The sequence below is a fragment of the Neodiprion fabricii genome, chromosome 4 (genome assembly GCF_021155785.1).
Source record: "Neodiprion fabricii isolate iyNeoFabr1 chromosome 4, iyNeoFabr1.1, whole genome shotgun sequence".
NCBI lineage: Eukaryota > Metazoa > Arthropoda > Insecta > Hymenoptera > Diprionidae > Neodiprion > Neodiprion fabricii.
Genome location: NC_060242.1, coordinates 6,788,949 through 6,807,123, shown reverse-complemented (window position 1 = coordinate 6,807,123; position 18,175 = coordinate 6,788,949). Strand labels below are relative to the sequence as shown.

The window sequence follows — 18,175 nt, the reverse complement described above, 5'->3', positions numbered from 1 at the left end:
GATATAAGGGAGAGAGTGAAAAAGATTCGAGCCTGTAAGCATCGGTCTGTAGACGATGGTTCGATTCATCCTTTTGCAGGTAAAATTTCAGGCAGACTTGTTCGGGTCCCGTGGGAGAATTTCCGGAAATTTTTCTTCCACTTCGAATATAACGCTGATCCCGATAGCGCGTAGACTGAACATCACCACCTGTCGAATTGACGGCGGGGTTGGAATTCCGAAATTTTTAGTAACGGCGAAACTTCAAGTAAAGAAATAAAACTCTGACGAAACATGGAAATTTCGAATGATCAAAGATTTTAAATTCTGTGAATTTCTGGCCTGTTAGTGAAATTTCCACGATTTGAGCTTTTTTTGTTTTGATTTTTCGATGTTTTCACCTTCGGAATCCTGGTAATTCTGATTTTCGGTTTTTCTCATTTTTTACCACCACCCGTTGAGTAAATTATCCTGCGTGAGGATATTTTAATTTTACTCTGTCCAAATTTTATTTTTCCAAATTTCGCTCCATCGGAAATTAACTTTTCGAAACTTTGTCGTTTCGTAAAAGCTGGATTCCTTGACCTCAAGCTTTTCGCCTTCGTATAATTCGGAACTTTCCAAATTTGGAAATCCAACCTCGCCACGATGTCGAGAGCTTTTGTAAATTCCTGAGAAAGGAGGACAAGAAGAAGAAGAAGAAGAAGAAGCTAATGATGATGATGATGATGATGATGATGATGATGATTATGATGGAGGAAAGAGGGTGAATAGCTTCAGAAGAAGGACGACAGCTCCCAGCCCTTTTCTGCCCTTGAGGCCCACGTCTGACGGCGGGGATCTCATCCCGTCCTTCCTTTCCTTCTCGTCCTTCTTCATTTCTTCCTTTGTGTCCGACTCGTTTAAATTCACCCCACAACCATAAAAGAGAAGACTTACTGCCTCAGTATTTCGTCGAATGCGTAAGCATGGTCGGATGACGTATTTTATACGTTGCAGATGTGAGACATGATTTTGAAACACAATCTTTCACACTGATAGAGAAATTTCATTGTTCCACAAGTACGCGTTGTTGAAAAGAAAATGAGTATCGATTGAGTAACATTCAAACATCCGTTCTAACGACGAGAAAATCCGGTACATTAGGTACAAATAACTATTCACTGTGGCCGTGTAGTTAGTTGTCATACTAAGTTTTCTGAGAATTTTAAAACCGCAATCTCTTCGTTCAGTCGGCTAAAATTTTTTCGGTTATTAACAACGCCTTGACATCATTTTTTAATTGCACCAGCTCAACAAATTAACACAAAATTCGAGAAAGTAACTAGAAAAATTCAGTAAAACTCCTCTCACCGTACGTATATTATACACATATACAAAAAGTATAATAACATATGGTAAAGATTTTATTGTTTGCAAAACTATATTGTAATCAATTTTCATTTTGTAACGAGAAGCAGCGTATTCTTCGGTTAGGATGGAAAACGGAGTTAATTCGTGAACCCGTTAACACAGTACGTGTAATAATTCCGTTCACCTCCATTTTTCTTTCCAACCCTTGTACAGGATGAAACAGTCTTTTCCTGACGACGAAAGGCTGGCTATCGCTGCCTGAATAATCACAGCGCTCGATTACCGAAAGCATTTTTATTTCACACCTTTCGAAAGCTATTAATAAACAAAATATTCGGATGAAACACGGTCAACTTTTCCGCCGTCGTCTTCGCACAGATTCATCTAACGTACGCCAAACTTGCGAAAAACCACGCTGATCACCGACACAAATTGCACACACTCAGTGTGCGAATAAGATTTCGATTTTTGGCAGCGTTTCAATAGTTGATACGACGCGCTACGATTCGAGGATGTCGCCTAGATATTTATACGTAATACATACATACCTGATAAACGGTGTACCGTTAACGACACGTCATTACTCCAATCTGGCTTTAGTCCTAAAATTTATTTTCCCCCCAACACGACGTATTTTTCATATTTCCGAAGTTAATGAAATGCGGTTTCAAAGATCGAAGCACAATTAAAAAATAAAGAAAAGTTGACCGCCGAAGGGTCAAACTACGACGAAAATACAAGGTAAAGAAAAAGGAAAAATGAAAGGTAATTTTAATTCGCGTAGAATCCGTTCGAACATACATTTTTTCGAGTTCACAGTCGTGATATCGCATCGGTGTGGCAAAAGGCAGGAATTATGCATGCAACGGTTCTTTTATTATCTCAGGGCAATGAATGCCGGGCGTATAATAGAGGCTGGACGATGGCATTTAGTATAGGCAAGCAGGCGTATACCCGAGGAAAGTAGAACTCGGCGTAGCTCTTGGCTTGAACGCGGTTACATGCATCGCGTATAATACGTGTATTATCTGGGGCAGAGAGACAAGTGAGTGTTTCTCTTCAATCCTCGAGGTTCGCGTTGATGGGTGGTTGTACCGCAGGCCATAGACAACGACCACGGCGTCCAAATTGCTCGAACGATTCGAATTACCCTCATTTCGGGTTTTCATTCCTGCCAGACAGCAGCGAATTCACGCTGGATGTAAGCAGACGTCGTACAAACTAAGGACAGCTGGGATCTATTTTTCGTTTTACATTTTTTCACTCAAACCAGATCGCACATCGACGATACAAACGATCGCCGAATCTTCCGAAATTCTTTCAGTGAGATCGAGAAATAACTCGTAACCGGGGGCGGGATTGAAATTCCGATTTTTTTGCTGGCCAAACTCAAAGTAGAGAAAACAAACTTTGACGAAACATCAAAGCTTCGAATCGTCCGACGCGCGACGCTCAAAGTTTCGAAAGTGCAAAAATGAGTAAATTTAAAAATCTCGAGCATCGAGATTCCGAATGATCCAAGATTTTCAGTTCTGTGAATTTCCGGCTTGATGAAATTTCTTTCTTTGTTTTGGGTTTTCCATATTTTCAAGTTCGGAATTCTGGTCATTCCGATTTCCGGTTTTTCTCATTCTTCACATCCACTCGCTGATTGAACTACGCTGTGTGAATATATTTTAATTTTCGGATTTTTACTCTGTCGAAACTTTCCTCTATGGTAACTTGAATCTTCGGAATCTATAGTTTCTCAACTTTGAACCGTCGGTTTTCCGACCACTCGAAACTTTGTTTCATAAATATTTCATTTCTTTACTTCAAGCTTCGTTACCAAATAATTCGGAATTTTGCGCTTTCGGAACTTTTCAAATTCAGATCTTAAGCCCCGTCCCTCGTTTTGCGTAGTCATTGCAGTTTTATAAAACCCAAAAACTGTTACAACACAACAACTTGAAGTATGTAATAATATCATTACTGAAACCCATCCGAACATTGGCAAAAAAACAATTTCTATGATCTCTTCATATTGTTCGAACCGCTGCAGAATTTCAAAGCTTTTCCTGACCACAAATTAATAATGACCTGTCAGACCTTTTCACAGAGTATACAATCAAAGCCAGGTATTCTGGCGATCGCTCGTCAAAATTTACGACTCTCATCTACACGAGTACGAAGTCTAAGCTGCGCGTCCTTAAAACCGTTTCGCACCTGCCTCCGTTTTGGAGCACCTGGCTTCAGGCATATCGGTGCTAAATAAAACGCGGAAATTACCGGCAATACTGAAATTTGGGTGAGGCTGATTTTCAAATACATAGTATACCTGTGTACGTACACAAGGAGCAGATAATTTGGCCGCTTGAGTTCTCGTAGGGTCTTTAGAAATGAAGTATAAATTCGCTGAATGTGTTTAGCACCGTGATGGGTGGTCTGCGAAACGGTTTCGCCGTCCTTTCGTTCGAAAACACAAGAGTCTGATAACTACGCGGTTAACTTTTCAACGTTTTTGACCGTTGGGCGGTAAAATCAAACGAAAGCAAGCCAAGTTTACTCAATTTAACGTAGGAGGATAGCGAAACTTCGTAAGTTTGTTTCTAAAAAAAGAAACCTGAATTTCTTTTACCTTCACATATTTCAGAAATTTATCAAAAATGTGTTAAGGTAGAAAAAAAAAACGGCTTGAAAAATCACTTCAAACTCCTTCATTTTTCAATAACTATTTATTACAAGGTTGAAGTCAGCGTATAGTATAACGTTACAAGGTGACTAAACGTTGGAAGAAAAATCACTGTTTTGCATCTTCGGAATAACTTTGAACGAATTGCCTCTGCAAAATATGACTATTTTAATGCTGCATCACGGTTTACTCTATTTTCAAGCGATCTTAACGTTGCGAAGTAGGTGTCGAATTTTCCTTCAAACTTATCGTTACAATATAACGTGACGAACTTGAACCTCGTCAACTCGCGTCAGTGAATGGGACAAATTTCATCAATCAGCTAGAAAATTGAGACACAATAATTCCCGGTACTGTTGTGGCATGTTCAACCGTCTCAAGTAGGCAACGTGTATCATAACGCAGGTGTTGAGACTTAATGTAACATCCATAACCTACAATGTCAGTGAAAACTAAATATAAACTACAACATACTTTAGCGCTGACACATTGGACGACGGGTGAACTTAACTGGTTAAGTTACAGTTAGATGCGTGTGTGTGTGTGTAAACTTGACAAACGGTTTCATTCCTACAGCGATGACAACTTGTGAATAATTTAAATAGACGAAGGAAAAAAGTTCGACGCTGAAATCTCTAATCACTTGAAGTTAGTTGTGATTTTATCACGAATGCATATCAGACTTGGTTTATTCATGCATTATATAGGTGTTTCTATTTTCCACGTGTGGCACCAAAAGTGCTTGAGAAATGTAATTTTTCATTAATGAGACGAAGCCGAGTACAAAATACGATTTTAGTCTCTTCGCTATAAAACGAGCATTGCGTATACGCTGCATCTTCAGCAATTTTTCATTCAAAGGAACATATAACAGTGTGACGAAAGCCTCGTTATTCCAATTTTCGAGACAACAATGAGTAATATTCAAGGATAATAATCACGGGTAGAGGTCGTGGTACGAACATACCTATATACATATGTACGATGACAGAAAAGCCTGAGCAAACCACGTTGCTAATCTGCCCGAGTACATATGGTTATAAATTCCCGACAGCAACGACGACGTTACTTGTTTACCATTTACCGTCGTTCTCGTTTATTCTCTCATGACATATCTCTTCACTTTCTTTTTCCTTTTCCTTTGTCTCTCATGCTTGAGGAGAATCCTAACCTAACCTAACCTAACCTAACGTAACGTAACCTGAGCTAAGGTAACCTAACCATCACTATTCTACAAGTTTCATGACAGTAGAGCTAAACACAGAGATCATATTGAAGTTAGTAACGTTACCGTAACGATTCATGCTGAGGAAAACCGTTATTTCGTGATTTTGGAATTGTCTGACGTTGAGTAAACCGTAATAAAAGAAAACACACTCATATTTCGAAACCTTGGTTGCTTTAAAGTCGTAGTGACATTAAGAAAATAGTGATTTTTTTCTCCAATGTTTCGTTACGACAACCTTGCTAACTTCAACGTCGTAAAGAGAGTGCAGGTTTCTTATGCACCTGTTCTCGTTCGTTTTCTTATTTTCATTTCTCACGACTGCGCTGCACCTCGACACGACGAATGAAGGACGTTATACGGATAATAATCAGCGTAAACAGTCGCGACAAACACGTAAATACGTCGAATGGGTGCTTAACAGTTGCGAGAAAGGCGTTTAGTCAAGACCCGACGTTTAAAAGCAGAGGAATCGCAGCTTCTTTTTCTCAATAATGGTAAGCCACGTTTCTCGATGTTCGAGGCACCATTTTAACATCGAACCTGATTACTTTCAGATTTTCATGCAAAACGGCAAACAGAATTCCTGGTTCCTTTGTCTTATGGAGTAAAGTGCACTACAGATCAGTTCCCGATATCCTTCGGCAAGTAGTCACTAAATACTTAGCAACGATTGTCTAGGAATGACGGTGATTGCGCATAGACGTAAATCGAGAACTTGACTAGACGATCCATGGGATAATTGAGAAAACTTTGGGAAGCGCGAAAGAACGATGATGTGAGTGAAGTTGGTCGAGTTTTGGTTGAATCGGTCAACGCGATGACAAGTGAGGCTCGACTCGCTGCAACGTTCGGACATGTGAGTCAAAACTTTGTTTGACCAGATTTAAACGCAGGGACGTGTAGAGATATAGGGGGCGTAGTAGAAAGATAGAGGTTACGTACCGTGCCAGGGCCATCCTGACATGAGATAATCCAGATATAGACGTCGGTAAGGTATCCAGTATTGTGACCGACGATATCTCACTTCTTGCCACATACACACGACATATAAAAACACGGTATTTTTCTTCTTTTCAACAAAACGTCCGTGTATCTTCTTTTGATATAATATTATTTTGAAAAACCTGCACCACCTTTATTATCCGTGCTACTTTTCTTCTTCTTCTTCTTCTTCTTCTTACTATTATTATTAATATTATTGTTATATGTCACTGACTACCCACGTCCTTTGCAACGCTACGCCTCTCTTCAATCTTCTCATAAATCAACGTTTAAACATAGAAACAACAAACGATGAAACATTGGCAAAGATAAAAAAAAAAAAAAAAAAAAAAAAAAAAAAAAAAAACGAATCAACAACCGGTTTCAGGCTTTGCAATCAATCGAGCAGCGAGAGTCCTGTACTACTACTTAACACACCGATCCGAATGAAGAACAAACAAATGGGGATGAAAAAAACGCGGATTAACTAAAAGGAGCGTGATTTACGACAGCACAACGAAACCGATAAAAACTGAGAACTGTATTATCGCCTGCCTGCCCGCCTGGCTGTAGCTGGTCCTCCTCCTCATTCCGGCACTTTGGTCACCATATCATTGAACAACGACGATCGGTGGGCGCTAAGCGGCTCGGAGGCGAGAGCAACTGAGACTTGTCTACCAACTCCGGACACTGCGCTGGCTCGACTGAAACTGGTTGAGAAACGGGCGCCCGGCGCCCCCACTTCGAGGGGCCCTGATTCGTCCGTTTCCGTATCGCTTCGGGCGGCTTCGGCTCGGCCTCGTCTCCCCCACGTGACCCCGCTAACGGCTTCCTCCCCTCCCCGCCAGCGTCGGTCGTTCCAGGGAGCGAATCGCACGGGCCAGGGACGACGCTCACAGGAAATAGACAGGCGAGGGCCACTCGATTCTGGGCGAGTGTTTAGTCGGTAGGAAGGTACAGCCGACAGCCGGGCCGACGTGCACAGTCGAACCCCTTTGGCTGGTCGGAATTCGATGATGGATAATCCGGCGGATTTTACGAGGCGAAGCTTCCGAGCAACTGGCTTTTCGAAAGCCCGTCGAGATTAATTTTATTTGCAAAAGTCCGTGTTGTCCGAAAGAATTATCGAACTAACCCTTGTGCCGCACACCAAGGTCAGAATGAAATAGGTAAAGGGTATCCCATAATTTTTTCAACTTATTCGAATCGATGTCTACGTTTCTGCGCAATTACTTTTGGTATGGGGTATCCAGCAGAGGTATTATACACGGGCGGTGTGCAGCGTAAGGGTTGATATTGAATTCGAACTTTGCTAGTGACGACGAGGGAAAAAGTCACATCAGCCTACCATATCTTTTCACCGAAACATCCGTATTAGTTCCTACGATTCGAATGAAAAGTAGCTGTTTTTGTGTACGAACGAATTTCCCACAAATGACCTACTTGTGAAGCAGTCATTTACGATTGAAATTGGCTATTGTTTGTCAGAATAGAGAAACGAACTGTACGAATGTTTCGGTGAAATTGTAGTATAGTAATTAGGTTTCTCTATCTCTGTTGAAAAAAAAGGTGTTTATAATTGAAATCCAGCGTTTTAAACTTCTTCACTGGAACAGATTCGTTGACACATTTTATACCCTTATTTTGTCACGTTTTTGTTTGAATATCTTTCTTTGATCTCACTGTACGCCCGAACGTAATTAATGACAACGCGTTGCGAGGCCTCAAATTATTGGAGTTTAAACGGCAGAAGGGACGTACGATTACAGACAATTGGGCACATCACCTGATCATGACAGGAATTGAAACCTCGGAAAAAATGTCCCGATTGGTATTTTCCAAACAACATTCACCGCACAGGCAGTTCTCTCGGCTGTTTGGACGAGGTTCAGCGAAATCGCGAGCTTCGCGCAGTTGGCATCGATATTCGAAAAGTCATAGAATTTGCATTCTTCTAAAAGGACTAACTTGCAAACCACGTGACATTACCATCGGTCGTTAAAAGCGTCGTGAATACAATACACTTGCTATGGTTCAGTAATTACTCGAGCTCTTTAACGGGCCAAAAATCCCTAGACGATGACAATCAAATTGGATCGTTCTAACCTTGCCCAATTTATGGTGAAACGATTTATGGTTAATGGGTTGGATCGTTGAGACGATGGTTCGACTGTATAACCAACTGGCAAGGCAATGCGCGTGTATGCTTCTTTTGTCGACAATTTCGAGGGGGCGAGAGAAGGGGGATGAACGGAGGGACGGGCCTCTGACTGTGCGGTGTATCTAGCGCTTTGTATATGAACACCCATTCGGTCCTCCGCGTCCGCCATAAAATACTTAAATTAAATTATATCAGCGGATCAACGTGCTTCTGTGTAGGTTGCACGCATATTGTCAATTGAGCGTAGACGCACCCAGGTATCAAGGTTAATTTTTCTTTCTTTCGAAGCATGCGGGGGAGAAATCGGAATCAACCATAACGTGGGTTACACGGTTGTTTGACCTCTGATAATTTCAATATCCAATTATTCGGTAATCCTTTTTCATATGTAACACCTTACACACGGTGTACAGTGTTCTTGAAAACTATCCTTGAATTTTTCTTGTGTCCTGGAAATATTCTATTTTCAATGTCCCTGAATAACCTGAAGATGTTCTTTAATTTGAAACAGATTTTTTACTGAACACCATGTTATAATGTCATGCTGGCGGTATCTATTCGCATCAAATTTTCTACATACATATTTCTTTGCAAAATTTCACCATTATACATAAACATTAAGCATACATTATTATTATTACTATTATTATTATTATTATTATACTCTACATAGTCATGAGTGTTCCATGCGTATTCCTAGTGGAAAAATGACTACCAACAAAGGGAGAGGGAATTGGAAAATGAAACGAAAGTTATACGGAACGGTGGCTGATCGACGATTTTCCATCATTGAACACAAGATTCCGCGTGAATAAGCAAAACGCGTATAGACAGTTTCAAACGGATAAGGAAATACGGGTCGTGCCTCGGATTAAGTATGGATTGTGCGACATTTTCGAGCAGGTATACTGGTTCAGAGAAAGAGGACAAAGGAACGCCCATGAGTGCAGTGTCAAGTATAATAGAAACAACGAAACGCGTGAATTAATAGTTACGCAGAAAGTTACGATAGAATTGTTTCGTAAAACAAGATGGCGAAAAAACAACGAAACACAATAATACTGCCCATTATGTACTTGGATCCGGACGAGTTTGCTAAAATTCGCAATATCTTCTCGAACGCGTATAAGCCTATTTAGTGTTCCAAAAAGACCTTGCTTAACTTGACTCAACTTAGCACTTAAGCAAACTCTTATTTCCTCTGCTCGTCGTTAATCTTAGTTTAATAGTTAGGTTAATTCTATCTCACCGTTCTTATCCCTTGGTTGGTGTGCAAAGGGAACTTGTCCGAGGAACACAATAAGCGAACATTATTATCATCATTATTATTTAATAACCTAAAATTTGGCGTACAAATTTTCCTGAATCGTTCCTATACTCCAATTACAAGGCCCCGCGTATTGGCCCGTAAAGAAAAGAATGAATTAAGAAGAGTCACATAGTCCGTATAGGTATAACAAAAAATTAACCAGCAACGACGATCGTTGACGTTATTTAAAACATGAAACACTCCCAACGAGTCCCGACATTCCTCGTTTCCGCTTGCCGTTAAAAAGAAACCTTACAGCATACGATCGGTGCCTTTTTGCATACCGGCTTTAGAACGCGACCGCGGATAAGAACGGGGCTTCGGTGGGCCTTGAGACGGCCCTGGCTGGCCGCGGCGAGCCTCCGGACTATCCGTCGAAGCCCAGCCTCCTTCTGATACAGACGGGTCCACGCGTTGTGTGTGCGTGGGCTGTTTCACGACACGCGGGGCTCCGGTGCGCCTTGAACCCGTCCTCTCATGCATCTGCTTGGCTATCAAATGTGGCCGGAGGTTTGTGAGACAGGTTAGAAGCTCGCTAACTTTCCGCCCTTGGGGCTGTCGTAGGGGCGGCGGGGAGGGGGGGGGGGCTCTCGGAAACGTATGGATCGAATGGGAGGTAAACGCGTTCGAAGTGGTTCAAGAATTAAGAAACGAATGCGAGCGAGAAGTTATCGAGCTTCTACTGTATCCGTTACAAGATTCTGATCGTTTTAAACAAAGCTAGGCCGTCTCGAATATACCGTTTCTCTGCATCAGGAATGTGGAGCGTCGCGAGAGGCCGTTTGAAGGCTACGGGATATATCGACGCCGATATCCGCCTATGGCAAACTTGTCAAAGTATTTGCGCAGAGTTGTACAGTATTTGTTGTTGGTATTCAAATAATTTGGAGTGTATTTTCAAATAGTTTGAAATTATTGCTAGCCAGTCGAAGATATTTCGCGTCAAACTTTGTTGGAAAGAAATGTATAATCTACGAATGTAATGTCGTAGTAACACTATTCGATACACTAATCGTCGTACTTTAAAATACGGCATAATTCGTGCTGCGTACGCATCGTTGACACATTTTTGTAAACGACCGACAGTCGAAAGTTTTTTTATCTTTATATTTCAGTTGAATACCTAAAAACGAGTATTTTTAAACAAGCATATCGAAAGTGTAACTATACATATACGTCAATATTAAAGCCATTATATGAACCAATTATTAAAGTTAAAACGCGCGGGTGTAATACAAAGTTGAATGAAAATTTTAATAAACTTGCTAACTTTGACTGGTGAATAAAAGGAACGTATTTTGAAATGTGCTCTTTCTATAAAAGCATTTCTAGGATAATTGAATTTGAAAGTATGTTAACGATATTTGAAACACTGCATAAGAAGTATTTTTTACAAAATTTCTCACCCAGTGTATACTGCGCTAATTGTACACTGAGAAAAATTTCATTTGTTGCAGTAACTAGAAAAATTCAGTAAAACAGGTATCATTAAAAAAACTGTTTGAATATTGTTGAAATTACGAAAAACAAGGTACACGTAACCAATTGCAACGCAAAATCAGTTTCTTCGGTTTACTCTACTTTTTTAGTTAAACAAGGCTTTAACGTCAATTTATCGTTGCACGAGCGTTAAATGTTCGCAACAGTTGCGAGAAAATATAGCAACAGCGATCGTAACGAGAAAGAATAGTAACGGCTACTAGACTTTCCGGTAACAGCTGGAAAACTAATTTTCATTTTCTACCTTGAACTATATTTTTCGATTGTGGTAAAAAATGAAAATAGTTAAGGGCCGAGCGGTAACCGGAACTGAAAATTTCTCTCCGTGTAAATTATATTCGACACGAAGGAAGGATTTTCTTTGAAACTTTCACGGTGAAAACGAGCGACTAGCTCGTTGGTATGCTTTGTACAGCGCCGCGATAACCCGACAGGTGCGAATCCGTACCTAAGCCAGCGTCCTTGCCGAATATGATTTAGGAACCCAGGTTATATTTCACAGCAATTTTTATGACGACCCGGAAAACGTGGCGCTTGTTTACGAGTTTATCGGCACAAATAAAACGTGCTGATATATGGGCAGTTTGAAAGCAATAGAACATCAGCAATAGCTCTTAATCATCCAGCGAAGGTGCGATTATTCCAATTACGATATGTTTGTACAGAGAATTTTGTTCACGTTGGTATGGCGCGATGCTAGGCGACGTCGCGACCATGAATTCATGACCTACGAATACACTTGGATATGCGAGGTGGACTGAAAGAAACGGCATTGGAAAAGCGTGGCTTTGTTTCAACTGGCTTAAATTTTCTTATCGTTAGTCGATTGTAATATTCGTACAAAGTTCATTCTACTCCCGAATGTCCGGCGGTAACGTCTAACTATAAGTACATACACGATAACACCAAAGTTATTTTACGTACTAATTAGTGTTTATGTGAAACTTGAATGACTCGAGTCATTCCACCTCATGAGAATCAAATACAGGTAAGTAGTAAACACTAATCAACTACTTTTATTCAATTAGACGGGCAGTTAAATTTTACGATACCGTTCTACTTGCCGAAGGACGCGGTAATTCTCCTTGACTCCAACTAGATTAGTTTGTAGTCGAGTCAAACGACGATCATTTCGACGCAAGATAATTTATTCGAAGCAAGCATTGTCTCCTAAATTCTTCGATTATCGATTCGTTACAACTCGCATTACGAGTTCAGATACAACCAGACGCTAGGAATTTCGATAACGTAGAAAACCTTGGCAGTGTAGGCAGTCGACACGTGGAGTTACAGGGCCGTACCTAAGGTTGTAAGCAGGTTGGGCAAAAATTTTTCATAATATTCCCATGTGAAAGTCTTCCGCCATGGTACGCGGTGTTTGTTTTTTACCATCATTTTTCATACCCGGATTCATCAAGGTTTTACCGAACGAACGAACGGTGAGAAAAACCTCGTGACGCCATTACCGAATATATACAAACAGATTTCGGTGACGGCTGTGTGTTCGCCTTTGGAACCGTCAAGCGGGTCGTCCAAGGCCGATAGACTAGGAAGGGTTTCACGCTCCGTGTCTCTGACGTAACGCATAAATTGTAACGGTTTTAGGTATCGGCATACCGTTTGTAAAAGTGGTCAATTTTTCACAACCTTCGCCGGTATTTGTTTTCTTTATTTCTCCTCTTCTTCCGAATCACTTTCACACAGGACTGGATCAGCTTTTCACGGTTGTTCAGTTTTCATACGATACTTTGATGCCTCTCGGTCTCGATGTTCCAAGTAAATATCTCGAAAAATGTGAAAAAGCTTTTTTCAAGCTACGTTCCTCGTTCAAGCGTGCGCTTCACAGCTCAGGTATCAGATTTGGATCGTTTTAGACGAGATACAGCCTTGAGTTTCCGGAATACTAGACATGAAAATCCCATACACTTGTGGTCCTTGTTGAGAGTGTGTTCGGAGGGAAAGGAAAGAGTAGACTTCCTGGTGCTACGGGTATCGATTAATACGGTAGTAGCTGTACATTAATCTAATTCACTTCCAAGTTTTGCTTCAACGAACACGGCATGGTTTCAAACAGTTCGATCCACTTCTCTATTTTCTTAACACAAAAAGCGCCAACGATCGACTACTTTTCGTCAAAACGGTAAATTTATTTAACGCGTAACACGCGTGCTGCGGGTATTGAAATAATTACTGCCAGAAAGAATGAATCAGACGTCGTCGTTGTCGGAAGTACTCGCAAAACACGACTCGACTCTAAGACAACACGTGAATTTGTGCACAACACACACGCATGGATATCAATATCACGTCACGTCGTCAAAGTCATGTTTTCTACCAATGTGCTCACACTACAATAATCGCTCGATATATGCGTGAGGTGGGAGTTTTGTTTGACGTTTTCCATTGTCCGATTTGTCATTAGGCTCTTTGTGGCCATAACCTTGGTATATACATTTGTATGATTAATCATCACAAACATGGGACATACGGCGTGGTGTATAATGGGCACATAAGGAACGTTCCACGCGTACAAGTATGCGCGTACGTAACGAGATACATTTGCTCGTTCCCTTGCTTCGGATGGTAACTCTATACTCTCATTCATCGAGAACACGCCTGTATCCACTTCTGTTATTTCTTTGACTTATTTTTTTTTAATTTCTTCTCTTTTCTTTCTTTTTCGTTTGCGTCGTTATAAGCATTATCCCGCAGTGGCGACTGTCGTTCGATCGTATCGAGTTCGATTCACACGCCTATAGACACGATCCATACCTCATCGTAACCACTGTCTATACGCAGTGCATCCATGTAGGTATGTATACATATATATACATATACTATACGCAGCAATAACTCCAAGAATCAAGTGCAAATGTACAAAATAATGCATAATGTGCTTCGAGCGTTGGAACAAAGCCGCAGGCAAACATCGGACGCGATGTTCTTTGAATATACTTCCGTCCATGGCTCTCACGCAAGGGTTACATATTTCCGGTTCTGCTTGGTTGGTGCATTTGCAATTAATTCCAACATTGGAATAGCTCAGCGTCATCCAAGAATCTACGTTACGAGGGGCGGCTGATCACCAGGGCATGGACACTTGTTACTATTCTTCACAAGTTATTCAAAAGGTTTGAACCAAAGGGCTACCACAACAATGGGAGAAACGTTATAGAGGATGAAATTCCTTTTAGTTTCATTCTTGATTTTATGCAGCGCCTTCTCGTGACTTCTTTCACGGATCAAAAAAATTCGTACGTGTAAAACATAGCATCGCTGATATATCAGTATATTTGAGAATTGGAGTATAGAAGTAATTCATAAGTTGTTAAGAGGGGGACAGAGATCGCCGTAAATATTAAATTGCCAACCACTTCAGTGATGATATAAAATATTTTGTAACGTCATTATAGTGGAAAACGTTATTATGTTGGCTACAGTTTGGTCCAAGCCCGATGAATAATTTGACCACACTGAGTAAGATTTCATTTGTTATAGTAGCTGGAAAAATTGAGTAAAACAGGTATCGTTAAAAAAAACTATTTGAATATTGTTGGGATTACGAAAAACGAGGTGAACGTAACCATTTTGCGCTATTTTCGATCCTTTTTTGGTAATTGCAACGCAAAATCAGTTTCTGAGGTTTACTCTACTTTTTTAGTTAAACAAGGCTTTAACGTTAATTTATTGCTGCACAAGCATTAAATTTTCGCAACAGTTGCATGAAAATATACATAGTAACAGCGGTCGTAATGCGAAAGAATAGTAACGAATACTAGACTTTCTGGTAACAGTTACGAAACCAACTTTCATTTTGTACCTAGAACTATATTTTTCGGTTGTGGTAGAAAATGAAAATAGTTAAGGACTGAGCGTTAACCGGAAGTAAAAATTTCTCTCAGTGCGCCAAATGGTATAGTATCCATACCCTGATGATCATCACCGCGGAAACGTAGACGTCTACGAGTGTGACATCCGTAACAGTGTCAACGTGTTATAGTTCACGTGATGGGACAGCGTTAAAGAGAATCGGTTTTTGCAATCGCGCGTTCGAAGTAAGTGCATGCACGCATGCGTGCAGTCAGCATTGGATATTGCATGTGAAGTTATCGAGATAGGGAATAAAACGAGGATGGTTGAGGCCGGAGACACGCGGCTACACAAAGTCTGCAGCGACGGTTTTTCACTCGTCCATAGCATGCAAACTGGAGCGTACAAGCGCGTCTTTCGAACTGCTGCTCATTTTTTATTGCTGTCTTTACTGTAGCCGTCTTCCAAGAGTTTCACATCACGAACGGAGAGCGGCTTGCAAAGTTAGGACGCGTACGTGGTTAAGGATGTGTCAGGTGTGTAATCCAGACAAAGAAAGACGGAAACAGAAAAATTAAAAAATCGAGGTGCACAGTCAAGACTGAAAGACGGAAACTATTTTTTCGTTAAATAAAAAATAAACGATTGAAAACTGTCGATTGCGAAGCAACTGGTTTAAGAATCAATCGATCGTCGGTATGGAACGACTTATTCGTATTGCTGATCAAATTTCAATGAATAGTACCTGGTTTTGTTAGTAAATAAATTATACGCAATTTACATGATACGAATTACTGATTACATGAATATATTTTGAAATAAAGCGTCAGTTGATTATAGGTACGTGATACGTACACTGATTTCTAACCAGTCGTTTTTCAGGTCAACTGAAGAGCTCGATACAAGTTTTGAGTTCGGACGATCCCATAGATGAACCTTTTACAAACGTAATAAGCTATGGCTCATTGAAATTCTACACTTTTTCCATAAAAAAAATCAGGCACAATATCATCACGTCTCAAAATTATTTCAAAACTAGACTTTTCCAGTGTGAATCTGGTAATTTTTACTTTTCTTGTTCCGCACATCGAAGGAACATTGTTTTGGCCTGATTCATTTCTCACATTGACTTCAACCGTCGTTTAGTAATTCTTTCATTCGGATGAAAAAAAAACCTGCTACGGATATTCGTTTGAGTAAATCATGAACGACTGATCTTGGCAGCTCAAAATACGAGTACAAGAAATCTGCTGAATGTAAAGACGATTTTGAGCGATGACCGTGGATGTTTTCAAAGCTCTTGTAAAATCGAGGAAAACGACTCGAACTGCAGGATCCGAATGTCGAGTTCTCCTCCTTTCGAACCCAACCAGACTGAATTCGTCATCGAGTTGTTCAGCTTGATAAAGCATTCGATAATTTCGACTACGTTGACTACTTTTTCCACATTCACCCTCCACTTCTGTACAAGCGTACGTTGTACAAAATAAGTGTATACCCATTATACCGTAATAGTCGTGTATGTATTTTATATATATATTAGGGTGGTCCCTATTCAGGGTGTTGACGACTTTTTGCCAGACCATCCCCCAAATCAATTTCAAATAATTCAAAAAAAAAATCGCCTGATTTTTCCAGATTTTTACACCGAATCTAAGATAGTCCGCATTGTGATCGAAGTTTCTTATGGAAATTAACATGGGTAAAACTTTTTTTCTCAGTATATATTTTATTGCAAGTGTAATAATGTTCCAAACAATTTGTAACCGCGAGGTTTTTGTGAGAATTAGTGCTACTATCTGGGAAAAAATACACATTATCGTACGAGGCAATCTATACGAATTGCACAACCTCGAAACCTGACTTTTTTTTTTATTTAGAGGAAGTGGAATTCGTCTAGATTGCCTCGTACGATAATGTGTATTTTTTTTTTCACATAGTATCACTAATGCCGACTAAAACCTCGCAGTTACAGATTTTTTGGAACATTACTACTTTCACGATAAAATATATAGTGCGAGAAAAAGTTTTTCTCACGTCACTTCCATAAGAAACTTCGATCACAATGCGGGCTACCTCAGACTTGCTGTAAGAATCTGAAAAAATTTGGCGGCTCTTTTTTAATGATTTGAAATTGATTTCAGTGATGGGGCGGTAAAAATTCGGCAACACCCTAAACAAGGACCACCCTAATACATATGACTATTAGGCATACTAAGGCATACTTCTGTGAATAATACGTACAGTTACGAGCCGAGGGAGAAACGCGTAACCTCTGTACGACCGCGTGTGCAGACATCTGATGTGGTTGCTGGGTATACTGCATGTTCTGGGATTCACAAGTTCGAGGCAATGGATGGGGGGGAAATCCCCGTCCCTAATCTAACCCAACCAAACCTAACTTAACCTCCTTCGCTCGTTCTTCTTTTTCAGCCCAGTTTTGTTACATACCACGTACCTACATACAACGTAGGTAGAAATGTTCAACAGAGTTTCCCAGCACGCTTCACGAATTGCCTGCTGCGACGTCTGGTTTCAGACATACGGTGACTTATACTTGGAAGTGTGTGTTTTTGCGCGCTTTCTACCCTTCTACGCCCTTCCTCTCCCTTCTCTCCATCACCAGACGGGTTATACACTCGTCTGTACGATATGTTGCACAACGCGTGTACAATACGCGTTGCAAAAATTTCGCCATCTGTGTGCGGGAACGCGGTTTGCAATAATTCGTCTCAATATTGATTCATTCGTCGGTGAGAAAGTTTCGCCTTCGAGTGAACCAATTTTCACCGTTTCATGTTCTCACTAATTGAAATTGAACACCGAGAAATGTTGCAGTATCGGCAGTTATACTGCAATCAAAAATCCTGTAAAGTTTCTAAAATCGATGACGGCCCGAGCTCCGTCAGATCGAATTCGAGCGCCATGCACGTTACACAGTTACAGGTATATAATCTGAAACGCGATACGTCACAGGTATCAAAATACGCTACGCGCAGCACGTGCAATACTAAACCGAGGTAAGTGTACGTGGAAAATTTGCAACTATAATATAGTATAGTATAGTATAGTATATAGAAGCAAATGTTCGTAGTAGCGAGAGGCGACTGCTGTGTGCTTTCTAAACTCTATTTGGCACAGTTGCACCACCGGACACACGTACGGCAGCAGTCCCTCCTAGAT

At 40.6% G+C, this 18,175-nt stretch overlaps 2 protein-coding genes and 1 long non-coding RNA gene across 3 annotated transcripts in view; 1 reads left to right on the top strand and 2 right to left on the bottom strand.

The window, feature by feature from the left end:
• LOC124181332 (origin recognition complex subunit 2) overlaps window positions 1-18,175 on the bottom strand; it is a 140,067-nt gene that overhangs the window by 13,049 nt on the left and 108,843 nt on the right. The window lies entirely within an intron of this gene.
• Window positions 1-18,175, bottom strand: part of LOC124181333 (protein roadkill) — a 64,776-nt gene that overhangs the window by 29,099 nt on the left and 17,502 nt on the right. The window lies entirely within an intron of this gene.
• Window positions 5,185-8,920, top strand: LOC124181337. Its single transcript, XR_006870428.1, has 3 exons — window positions 5,185-5,725; window positions 5,786-6,087; window positions 6,601-8,920. It is a non-coding gene; the product is annotated as an uncharacterized LOC124181337 (long non-coding RNA).